This window comes from Mus caroli, chromosome 4, assembly GCF_900094665.2.
Source record: "Mus caroli chromosome 4, CAROLI_EIJ_v1.1, whole genome shotgun sequence".
Classification (NCBI taxonomy): Eukaryota; Metazoa; Chordata; class Mammalia; order Rodentia; family Muridae; genus Mus; species Mus caroli.
Genome location: NC_034573.1, coordinates 85,455,363 through 85,467,058, shown reverse-complemented (window position 1 = coordinate 85,467,058; position 11,696 = coordinate 85,455,363). Strand labels below are relative to the sequence as shown.

At 38.3% G+C, this 11,696-nt stretch overlaps 1 pseudogene; it reads right to left on the bottom strand.

The window, feature by feature from the left end:
- Positions 1-4,568: 4,568 nt before the first annotated feature.
- Positions 4,569-7,369, bottom strand: LOC110293357 (annotated as a pseudogene).
- Positions 7,370-11,696: the final 4,327 nt, after the last annotated feature.

The following is an 11,696-nucleotide window of genomic DNA, read 5'->3' as shown; positions in this document are numbered from 1 at the left end:
AATACATTAAAGAAAAAATCCACCAAGAGGATATTATAATCCTAAACATTTTTTAGACAAAGACAAAGGAACTCAATTCATAAAAGAAATTCTTCTATTTCTAAAATCACAAATTGCTCCCAACATAGCGATAGTGGGTGACTTAATATCACAGTATCAGACAAAACCTAAACAGAAAAAAGCTGGAGTTAGATAACATCATATATCAAATAGACCTGCAAGACACCTAAAAATCATAATTTTGAATGTAAAATTTTCATTCTTTTGGTAACACCATAATTGGCTATGCCATTCTAGTATTTTTGACAGTTTCATTTCAATTTTAATTAAAAAGAAGCATGTTATATAAAAATGCATTCTATCACACTTAAATCTTGTAAAATGTTTACTATTTCCTTGAGTTCTGCTGAGATTTCTGTAGTTATTTGTACATTTGTCAAATTACATCCCGGGAAGATATTTCAACTTGAAACTTTATGAGTAGTAAATAACAGGGAATGTCTGGTCGAAAGGTTTCAAACACTAAGTGCATTTAAAACATCTTAAATTATTTCTAAATGTCTCATGCTTGAAATTTCCATTCCTCTGATACAGCAAATTTATTTTCTGGCTTGTTTTCAGATATGTTTTGATGAGATGACTTTCAAATTTTATGAATTTTTCTGAACTGATAGCCTAGTAGTTGGCAGTTTACATTCTGTTTCTAAACTGCTAGGTACAGTCTCCAGCACTGAAAAAAAAATAAGCAAAACATTTTGCTTATGTTGTAATACTCTCTTAAGCCTTATTATGAAGTGAAAATTGCTCTTTTAGAAATTATTGAAAAAATAATGAGAAAAAGAAACAAAAGGCTAAAAGAAACCAGAGCAAGCATTTGGAAGTGTATTTTGAGTGCAGCTTTTTGTTATATACCTTAAATTACAATGCACCTATAAGTTTATGTCCTAACTACTCTCAAATTATAACCAGAACATTGTGGCTTATATACTCTGAACAATTTTGTTCATGTAATGAGACAATAGAAAATATAAATTAAATAATACAAAGTTGTAATATCATATATGTGTATATAAGTATATGATGCATAAATATATATGTATTTCATATATATATGTATGTGTATACATATATATGGAGAGAAAGAGAGGGAGAGACAGAGAGGGAGAAAGAGAGACAATTACACTTGGATATGTACTTACTACAATTCAATCTGTTATTTTAAACAATCTCTACAAATTATTTGCTTTTTTCTCAGGCTATAAAATCTTTTAAACTCTTGGATTTTTGAGAAATAAATAACCAAGTTTGTGAACTAATTTATTATCAAATAATTTTTGGATTGTTTTTGTAAATTATCCCTTTCAACTGACTAAACACTTTCCTCATCTTGATTTACAATCTTTCCCAAAATAGAATTTCTCTTCTTTATTCACATTTATTTATTTATTTATTTATTTATTTATTTATTTATTTAGTTGTTGTTTTTGTTTTTTGGGACAGGGTTTCTCTGTGTGGCCCTGACTGTACTGGAACTCACTTTGTAGACCAGGCTGGCCTTGAACTCAGAAATCTGCCTGCCTCTGCCTCCCAAGTGCTGGGATTAAAGGCGTGCGCCACCACTCCTATCCTCTTTATTCAATTTTATAGTCCAGTTTGTACCATCTAAAAGAATCTAGAAGATTTAATTCAATTAATTTTACATTTTATTCTTAGTTACTTGAGCTAATAATTCAGTGACGAGAATTCCTTTCCAGCAGCTTACCTGGGTGCCTCTTCCTCTCTTCAAAAATCAACTTCAAAATGTAAAACAAGTAATCTTCTAAGTGCTACTTCCCTCCACTCATAGAAGTCTCATACCAAGTTAGTGTTTCTGGGATACTGAAGACTTAAATGATTTCTTTTTAATTGTTTTCTAGTTATTGATTAGCATTATAATCAACTATAGTTCAGAAAAAAAATCTCATGGTGTTCCTCTGAATCCCATACAATTCATTTCAGATCTATTGTTTTCATAGCACCTGGGTACTCGTGGTTCTAGGCTCTTCAACTGCTTCTGTTCCATATTGAGTCGTGTTGTATGTCTAACACATATATCTTTTTAATTTAATTTGTTGTTGTTTTCTTTTTAGGAACCTTACAAGGAACACTGTAATTTACATGGTTAAATTTACATGGTTCATATATTTCTATTTGATAACAAGGCTATGATGAAAATGTTACTGCTGGTTCTTGTTTGTTCATTTTTAGAGCTTTCCATTGGTAGGCTGGCATGTAGCTTGCTGTGTGGCTGAGAATGACCTTGATCTCAGAAACCTCTCTTGTACATCTTTGAATCTCAGGCATGCAATAGTATGCATGGTTGAACAGTCTGTTTTGATATGCAAAAGAGAAAACAGAGTATATTTTAACAGGCTAGCATCCTTAATAAGTTAGATATTTTGTTTTTCTACATGAGCTACCTGAAGAAGAGCATTACTAGTCAAACACTGAGCCTAGACACCTTAACAGAGTAAAACCTGCCATGGAAATTGGAAGCCTGCTGCTAGTTCTAGCTGCACGCACTGATTTTTCAGAGCTGCAATAAAGTCCTGGTTGACAATTTTCCCTAGAAGTTTCTGACAAACAGCGCACACAGTTGTTTACATTTTGTGATTTAACGTCTCACTTAAATTACACAGGTGCACATAAATGTGTTCATTTGATCACAGTAATTCCACCGCCACTAACATTAGTAAGTAACTCAATACAAGAAACAGGCTGGAGCTAAATTTATTACTCTCTTCCATGGCTAATGCACTTGAATGACTGTGCAGTGATTGGTAGTTATAGTTAATATTGCATTTTAGTATGGAAAGAAACAACAGCTGTATAATGCTTCTTTAAATAGCTTCAGTTTTTCTTTTATCAATTTTATTCAGCTTTATTTCTCCACCTTTGTGTAGTTAGTTTTTATGTAAAGGTTGCTCCTAAAGAGCTACTTCTCATATTTCTGGACTTCTCTGTTTTCTTTTCTTTACAATATTGAAAGTGCATGACAAAGTTTAAATAATATCAATTTTAGAATCATAAGCAGTGATTCCTACTCCTGCCTACATAAACAGTTGATATGAAAACAAAGTGGGACAGCACAGAGGATTTAATATTTAAATTAATTTATGCATAGATAATTTCTTACATGTATTTAATACAATACTGTAACAGTTATCCTTTTTCTCTCATCTTTCTGCCATTCCAATCATCCACCCACTTGCTTCTCCTATTAAGTTGCCATCCCATTGTTCCTCTCACACTTTATGTTATGTGTGTATATGTGCATGTGTGTGTGTGTGTGTGTGTGTGTGTGTGTGTGTGTGTGTGTGTGTGTACTTTGAGACCTACAGAATGGTCTCTGAGAATAACCTAAATGTGAAGCTATCTATTGGATGATAGGTGTCTTCGGGTTTCCATTGCTATGAGGAGACACCATGACCAAGGCACCTTTTACAATAGCAAACATTTCATTGGGACTGGGTTTTAATTTCAAAGGTTCAGTCTATTACCATTACGTTGGGTAGCATGGATCATGCATGCAGACTTGACCTTGATGGAGCTGAGAGTTCTATATCTTGATCCAAAGGCATCCAGAAAGAGATGGTGTTCTTTAGGCATCCAGGAGGAGGATCTGGATCAGACTAAACAGACTTGATGGGTCCCAAAGCCCACCCCCACAGTGACACACTTTCTCTAACAAGGCCATACCTACTTCAACCAGGACATATTTCCTAATAATGCTACTACCCAAGGGCCAAGCATCCAAACACATGAATCTATGGGGGCCAAACTTATTCAAACCACCACAATGGGAAACTTACCAGGGGCTACATCAATGCAGACTAGTGGTTGTTTACCTTCTTAATATACCTTCTCATGCTGTGGTGACTCCCAACAGTAAGTTATTTTGTTTCTAGTTGATAACTGCAGTTTTTCTCCCATTATGAATTATTATTATTTTTATTAATTATTATTATTATTATTCAAATTGGAGAGGGTGTCACTAAAAAGGCACTTAATGTCCATATTTTGAGGTGAGCTTAACTTTTCTTTTCACTGGTATAGATGATTTGGTGTAGGTGTAATTGCCTGCTAAATTAATCACATATTTACATAATATTTTCAGCAGCTATTATTAATAGCCCCAAGACTAGGGGTGGGCTTGGTGCTTACTCCTACCCCCTTCAATGCTAGAATTTTGTCTGACTTGAGTTTGTGCTATCATAACTGTAACTTCATATGATGCTCTACTGTATCTGAAAGACACAATTTCTTTTTAACCATCCTCTGCCTCTTTTAGATTCTTTTAGAGGGTTATTTACTTATTTACTTTTATTTTTGGTGGATGCAGTAAACTTTCTTGATTGTATTCAATAAATTGTGCTCTCTAGGCCCCTTCCATGACTGTGGGAGTCTGGGATGGAAACTGGGATGGAGGTGCTCAGTATTGAAGGCATAGTTAGGTCAGAGACTTGTCAGCAGGAGAGGGCCTTTCCCTTGCTTTCCTATCCTTGCTGGCATGGGTGGTCCAGGGTTTCTTACCCCTTGGAAGACATTTAGGCCATGAGGTCCACCACCCTGTTGCTGTAATCACCTTCATTGTCATAATATGAAATGAACTTTACAAAGTTGTCATTGAGAGCAATGTCAGCCCCAACATCAAAGGTGGAGGAGTAGAAGTTAGTGTTGAAGTTGCAGGAGACAAGATTGTCTTCAGTGTAGTCCAGGTTGCCCTTTAGTGGGTCCTAAGATGCCTGCTTCACCACCACCTTCTCGATGCCATCATACTTGGCAAGTTTCTCCCTGCAGTATGTCAGATCTATAATTAATAAAACATTGGTGGTAGGAATACAGAGGCCATGCCAGTGAGCTTCATGTTCAGCTATGAGATGACCTTGCCTACAGCCTTGGAAGCACGAGTGGATCCAGGGATGATTTTCTGGGCAGCCCTAAAGCCATCACACCACACCTTTCCAGAGGGACCATAAACACTCTTCTGAATGGTAGTAATGGAATGGACTACAGTCATGTGTTCTTCCACAATGCCAAAGTTGTCATGGACTACCTTGGTCAGAGGGCTTAAGCAGTTGGTATAAGAAGCATTGCTGATAATCTTGAACAAGTTTTCATCTGCCTTGTGGTTAGCACCCATTACAAACTTGGGACATCAGCAGAAGAGATGAGAAAGTGGGGAAGAGCCTAGAACACATGGGCACAGGATAAATTTTCCTGAACAGGACACCAATGGCTTATGCTCCTAGATCAACAATAGACAAATGGTACCTCATATAATTGAAAAGATTCTGTAAGGGAAAAGAAATGTTCAACATCCTTAGGCATCAGGGAAATTAAAACCAAACAACCCTGAGATTCCACTGCACACCAGTCAGAGTGGCTAAGATCAAAAACTCAGGTGACAGCAGATGCTGGTGAGGATGTGGAGAAAGAGGAACATTCCTTCATTACTAGTGTGATTACAAGCTGGAAGTCAGTCTGGTGGTTCCTCAGAAAACTAGAGATAGTACTATCTGAGGACCCAGTTATACTACTCCTAGGCATAAACCCAAAAGAGCTCCAACATATAGCAAGAACACATGCTCCACCATGTTCATATTATGTTTATAATATCCAGAAGCTGGAAAGAGCCCAGATGTCCCTCAACAGAGGAATGGATACAGAAAATGTGGTGCATTTACACATTTGTGTACCATTTAGCTATTAAAAACAATGACTTCATGAAATACTTAGGCTAATGGATGGAACTAGAAAATATCACCCTGAGTGAGGTAACTCAGTCACAAAAGAACACACATGATATGCACTCACTGATAAGTGGCTATAGCCCAAAATCTCAGAATACCCAACATACAATTCACAGACCATATGAAGCTCAAGAAGGAGGAAAACCAAAATGTGGATGCTTCAACCCTTCTTAGAAGAGGGAACAAAATACTCATGGGGGGTAGAGGGTGGGAGAGACTTGAGAGGAAGTGAGAAAGGGGAGGGGAAAAGGCTGGAAGGATCAGACATAAGAGGAGACAAATGGGATGATATACCGAGTGTCAGAATTTGAAAAGAGGTGTGTAGCAATGGGGGATGGGGAGCTGGGGGTAGATACCAGCAAATCCCACATGCCAGGAAATTAAGAGGCTCCCAGGACCCAACAGGGATGAGATTAGCTGAAATGCTCAACAAAGGGGAGGGAGAACCTGTAGATACCATATCCAGATGTTAGACAAGGACCCCGGGTGGGTGATGGGGCTACCCACTCATCTCCAAATTCCTAATGGAGAAGGGCTCCTGTCTAAAGGAAATACAGGGACAAAGTGTAGAGCAGAGACTGAAGGAAAGGCCATCCAGAGACTGCCTCACTTGGGAATCCATCCCATATACAGACACCAAACCCAGACACTATTGTGGATGCCAAGAAGTGCTTGCTGACAGGAGCCTGTTATAGCTATCTCCTAAGAGGCTCTACCAGAGCCTGACAAAAACAGAGGTGGATGGTCTAGGCCAACCATTGGACTTAGTTTGTGGTCCCCAATGAAGGATCTAGAGAAAAGACTGAAGAAGCTGAAGGGGTTTGCAACCCCATAGCAAGAGCAACAATATCAACCAACCAGACACCCCAGAGTTTCCAGAGACTAAACAACCAACCAAAGAGTACAAATGGAAGGATTCATAGCTCCAGCCGAATATGTAGCAGAGGATGGCATTGTCTGGCATCAATAAGTGGATAAGCGCTTGGTCCTGTGAAGGCTTGATTCCCAAGTTTAGCAGAATTCTAGGCTGGTAAGGTGGGAGGGGTAGCATCCTCATAGAAATAGGTGGAGGGTGTATGGGGGAGGGGCGGTTCCGGAGGGTAAACTGGGAAAGGGGATAACATTTGAAATGTAAATACATAAAATATCCAATTTAAAAAAAAAACACAAAAATAACTCAGATTTGCTTGAGGAAAAAAAAGAAAGAAAATAACCCTTTTGGCCCTACTCTTCAAGAAGACACCAGCCTTCTTCATAGTCATGAAGACACTAGAATACTTCAAGACATACTCAGCACCAGCATCACCCTGTTTGATGTTAGTGCGATCTCATTCCTGGAAAATGAGATTCCTGGTGATAGGCTTCCAGTTGATGACATGCTTCCTATTCTCAGCTTTAACTGAGCTGTTGACATTGCCATGAGGAGAGTCATACAGGAACATATAGACCATGTAGTTTAGGTCAATGAAGGGGTCATTGATGGCAACAATCTCCATTTTCCCAGATGCAGAGCAGAAGGCAGCCTTGGTAACCAGGCACCCAATAGAGACAAATCTGTTCACTTTGACCTTCACCATCATGTCTAAGGGATGAGGCTGGCACTGCAAGAGAATATGTAGCTCAGAGATCTGGGTTTATTTATTTTATTTTATATGTATGAGTGTTTGTCTGAATGTATATGTGTGTATCATATGCTAGTAGAAGTCAGAAGAGAACATCTGATTCCATGGGGCTCGAGTAAAAGATGGTGGGGAGCTACCATGAGAGTTCTGAGAATTGAACCCAGTACTTTGGAAAAACAGCCAGTACTCCTAACCAGAGCCATGTCTCCAGTTCTGACTCTTTCAAGCTTTCTACCTGCTTTTCTGAATTAATCCATTAGCTGTCGGAGGAAGGTTATAATATTTACATATTATATCCCATTTAGAGCTCGGCCATTATACAGTCTCAGTCTCAGCACCTTGAATATATTTCTGTGCCAACCACACATCCTTGCAAGATCTTGAAAGAAGGATTGAGAAATGCACTATGGTATAATAATAATACCACATACATTTAATCAAATAACCAGAGTAAATTCTCTCCCAGGGCCTATGACAATAACTGATAGACTATTGGTATAAGAATTGTGCCAGATATGGGTTTCATCTTGTAGATGGGAACTTAAATCCACTGCCAAAATCGTTGGCTACTTCCATGATGTATATGCCGCTATCGTACCAGTGTTATGTCTTCCCAGATTACTCATCATATCTGGCAGATTTTAAGCTCGGTAGAGTTATTAACTTTCTCCTGCCCCCCTCTGGTAGCATGCATACCACCTTCTAGCACTTTGACTACTAACCAGTAAAAATGAAGTCTACAGTCACACTAGCTTGATGCCTCCATGGTCCATGGCTGTAATATACAGGGTCTCAACAACAGGTCCTAATTCTCAAGTTATGAAGGATAACCAGTATCAGTGACAACAGTTTGCAATATTCTTGGCTTATTATATGGCCAATAAATTCTAGTATTAGAATGAATAAAAATGTGGACAAGACATATTCTTTGTTTCCATTCTGATTTCAAATGGAAAACTTTCAAGATTTTACCAGTAGCAAGGATTGTTGCGGTGTTGTACTCATTACTAAATTCATGGAGTTTGCTTGTAATGTTGCTTTTCTGAGTTAAACATGTTAATTAAAAGAACACTTTTCCCTCCATCTTGTTTTACTTTAATTTTTTAGTATGGTTTTATCATGATCTTTTTTTCTTATTATTTTTCTGTGAAGAGGGTTCTATACTCAGAAATCAGAAATCCCCCCTCTTTGCTGTAGAAAATACATAGGATTTATAGTAAATAATAATTTAATAATTATTTGTTGCTAATTTCAATGACACAATCTGGGCAGATTTCTACTTAAAGAATTATGAATTAATATTGTTTAATAGTTATGTATGTATTATATGCTCTAATTCTAAGTTAAGTGAGTATGATAGCATTTTCTTTAAGGAATTGGTTTGCTCCTTAAACTCAGGTTCACACTGTGCTAAGGATTGGATTCAAGGACTTGAGCATACAGAGACAGGCATTTTACCAAGTCACAGCATCAGACCTTGCTGATATATTTAGGAAAGCTATGAAATTTATTAAGTCCCTCAGGTTTTTAAGCAAAAGCATTTACTCCATATGGTTTTTTGAATGGGAGTGATCCCATAGGCTTATCCATTTCCATGTTTCTTTAGCAACTGGAGAAGCTGCTTTGGAAGGATTAAGTGGTATAGCCTCATTGGAGGAGGTGTTTCACTAGGATAGGTTTTGAGGTATTAAAAACAGAGGTCATTGCCAGTTGGCTCTCTTTGTCAATTGCTTGAGAATAAGGATGTGAGATATCATTTTCTGCTTCAGAACCATGCATGTCTACTTGCTTCCATGTTCCCTACCATAATAGCCAACACTCTTAAACCTACAAACAAGTCCCCAATAAACTCTTTCTTCTATACATTGCTTTGGTCATATAGTCTCTTCATGGCAATATAAAAGTAACTAAGGCACTCCAGAAAGTTTTCCTCTGAAATCAGGTGACAACAGCAGTTTCCATCAGTGAGAATCGATCAGTTGAAGTCCTGTGTTTGCCAGTGAGATCTAATGACATAAGAGATTGGTTCAACTGCTCATCTCAAACTTGCCTATTGCTTTCTAATTTTTAAAGATTTTGGTTTGGATTGAACTTTATTTAAAACTATTCTGTGGGAAGCACAGTTTTAAAGTTTACTTTCATTTATTTTACCTTATTGGTTTTGTTGAGACAGGACCTCTTGAGAGACTTGACTGGCATCAAACTTTTTTTTTTTAATTTTTTTTTATTACGTATTTTCCTCAATTACATTTCCAATGCTATCCCAAAAGTTCCCCATACCCTCCCCGCTACTTCCCTACCCACCCATTCCCATTTTTTGGCCCTGAGTTCCCCTGTACTGGGGCATATAAAGTTTGCATGTCCAATGGGCCTCTCTTTCTAGTGATGGCCGACTAGGCCATCTTTTGATACATATGCAGCTAGAGTCAAGAGCTCCGGGGTACTGGTTAGTTCATAATGGTGTTGCACCTACAGGGTTGCAGATCTCTTTAGCTCCTTGGATACTTTCTCTAGCTCCTCCATTGGGGGCCCTGTGATCCATTTAATAGCTGACTGCTAGCGTCCACTTCTGTGTTTGCTAGGCCCCGGCCTAGTCTCACAAGAGACAGCTATATCAGGGTCCTATAAGCGAACTCTTGCTAGTGTATGCAATGGTGTCATTGTTTGGAGGCTAATTATGGGATGGATCCCTGGATATGGCAGTCTCTAGATGGTCCATCCTTTTGTCTCAGCTCCAAACTTTGTCTCTGTAACTCCTTCCATGGGTGATTGTTTCCAATTCTAAGAAGGGGTAAAGTGTCCACACTTTGGTCTTCGTTCTTCTTCAGTTTCATGTGTTTTACAAATTGTCTCTTATATCTCGGGTATACTAAGTTTCTGGGCTAATATCCACTTATCAGTGAGTACATATCATTTGAGTTCTTTTGTGATTTTGTTACCTCACTCAGGATGATGCCCTCCAGGTCCATCCATTTGCCTAGGAATTTCATAAATTCATTCTTTTTAATAGCTGAGTAGTACTCCATTGTGTAAATGTACCACATTTTCTGTATCCATTCCTCTGTTGAGGGGCATCTGGGTCCTTTCCAGCTTCTGGCTATTATAAATAAGGCTGCTATGAACATAGTGGAGCATGTGTCCTTCTTACCGGTTGGGACATCTTCTGGATATATGCCAAGGAGAGGTATTGTGGGATCCTCTGGTAATACTATGTCCAATTTTCTGAGGAGCTGCCAGACTGATTTCCAGAGTGGTTGTACAAGCTTGCAATCCCACCAACAATGGAGGAGTGTTCCTCTTTCTCCATATCCTCGCCAACATCTGCTGTCACCTGAATTTTTGATCTTAGCCATTCTGACTGGTGTGAGATGGAATCTCAGGGTTGTTTTGATTTGCATTTCTCTGATGATTAAGGATGTTGAACATTTTTTCAGGTGTTTCTCAGCCATTCGGTATTCCTCAGGTGAGAATTCTTTGTTTAGCTCTGAGCCCCATTTTTAATGGGGTTATTTGATTTTATGGAGTCCACCCTCTTGAGTTCTTTATATATATTGGATATTAGTCCCTATCTGATTTAAGATAGGTAAAGATCCTTTCTCAATCTGTTGGTGGCCTTTTTGTCTTATTGACAGTGTCTTTTGCCTTGCAGAAGCTTTGCAGTTTCATGAGGTCCCATTTGTCAATCCTCGATCTTACAGCACAAGCCATTAATGTTCTATTCANGAATTTTTCCCCTGTGCCCATATCTTCAAGGCTTTTCCCCACTTTCTCCTCTATAAGTTTCAGTCTCTCTGGTTTTATGTGGAGTACCTCGATCCACTTAGATTTGACGTTAGTTCAAGAAGATAGGAATGGATGAATTCGCATTCTTCTACATGATACCGGCCAGTTGTGCCAGCACCTTTTGTTGAAAATGCTGTCTTTTTTTCCATTGGATGATTTTAGCTCCCTTGTTGAAGATCAAGTGACCATAGGTGTTTGGGTTCATTTCTGGGTCTTCAATTCTATTCCATTGGTCTACTTGTCTGTCACTATACCAGTATCATGTAGTTTTTTTTTTTTAAATCACAATTGCTCTGTAGTAAAGCATTGTGATTTCACCAGAGGTACTTTAATCTTGAGAAGAGTTTTTGCTATCCTAGGTTTGGCATCAAACTTTTTATGTTGCTGAGGTTTGCTGGGAATTTCCAGTGCCCCTCCCCACCTCTGCCTCTTGAGGACTGCAGAAATAGGGGTATGGGTCTTTTCTTCCACTCTTTGTTAAATATTACTTTTAAATGAC